We start from the raw sequence: 997 nt of genomic DNA on the forward strand, positions 1-997 counted from the left end.
GATATAGCATACTTCTCCATCTCATGCGCACCAGCATAAAGCTCACAGACGCTTGTAATCTGATTAACCCCATAATTAGCCAAAGAATCCACCTTCATTGTTAAAACCTTAAGTTGAGCAGCTTTAGCAGTAGCTGCATCCACCTTCAGAATTCCTGTTATCCTGCCTTGAGGTAGTCTTTGAGAAGGGTTCTGGTATTCATTAGCAGCCATCAGTTCGATCAACTCATAAGCTTCATCGTAGCTCTTAGCCCATAAGGTTCCTCCTGATGCTGCATCAAGTATGGGTCTAGACTGTGCTCCCAAGCCATTATAAAAGCAGTTGATAATCATCCAGTCAGGCATCCCATGATGAGGACACTTTCTTAGAATCTCCTTATAATGATCCCAAGCTTCACATAAAGACTCTCCCAATTGCTGCACAAATTGAGTAAGAGCGTTTCTGATTGCAGCTGTCTTTGCCATATGGAAGAATTAGTAAGAAACTTTTGAGCAAGATCTTCCCAAGTAGTAATAGAGCCTGGTGGTAGACAGTGTAACCAACACTTAGCTTTATCCCTCAGAGAAGAAGGGAAAAGTCTCAGCTTGACAGTATCTTCATAAACATTGTTGAACTTGAAGGTGTCACATATCTTGATGAAATCCCTAATATGCATATTAGGATCTTTTTTGGAAAACCCCCAAACTAGATTGAATTCTGTACCATCTGAATTGTGTCAGGATTGATTTCAAAATTGTTAGCCGCGATGGCTGGTCTGACAATGCTATACTGAATATCATTGATCTTTGGTTGAGAATAATCCATCAAAGCCTTCAAATTCGCTGCTGGTTCTCCCATTGTAATGAGTACCTAAAACACAAACAAGTAAATCGTGAAAGTAAAAGAATCCGAGTCAGTGAACTTTAATGACCATTGATGTCAAGCACATAAACTAAAATTAACAACGAGCCCCTGACAGCGGCGCCAAAAAACTTGTTAGGATGAAAACACGCGCTAA

At 40.3% G+C, this 997-nt stretch overlaps 1 non-coding gene across 1 annotated transcript; it reads left to right on the forward strand.

Annotated features, from left to right (window-relative positions):
• The first annotated feature begins 342 nt into the window (after positions 1-342).
• Positions 343-449, forward strand: LOC141699479 (small nucleolar RNA R71). The gene has a single exon (XR_012565940.1). It is a non-coding gene; the product is annotated as a small nucleolar RNA R71 (small nucleolar RNA).
• The last annotated feature ends 548 nt before the right edge of the window (positions 450-997 follow it).

This window comes from Apium graveolens, chromosome 11 (assembly GCF_009905375.1).
Source record: "Apium graveolens cultivar Ventura chromosome 11, ASM990537v1, whole genome shotgun sequence".
Lineage (NCBI taxonomy): Eukaryota > Viridiplantae > Streptophyta > Magnoliopsida > Apiales > Apiaceae > Apium > Apium graveolens.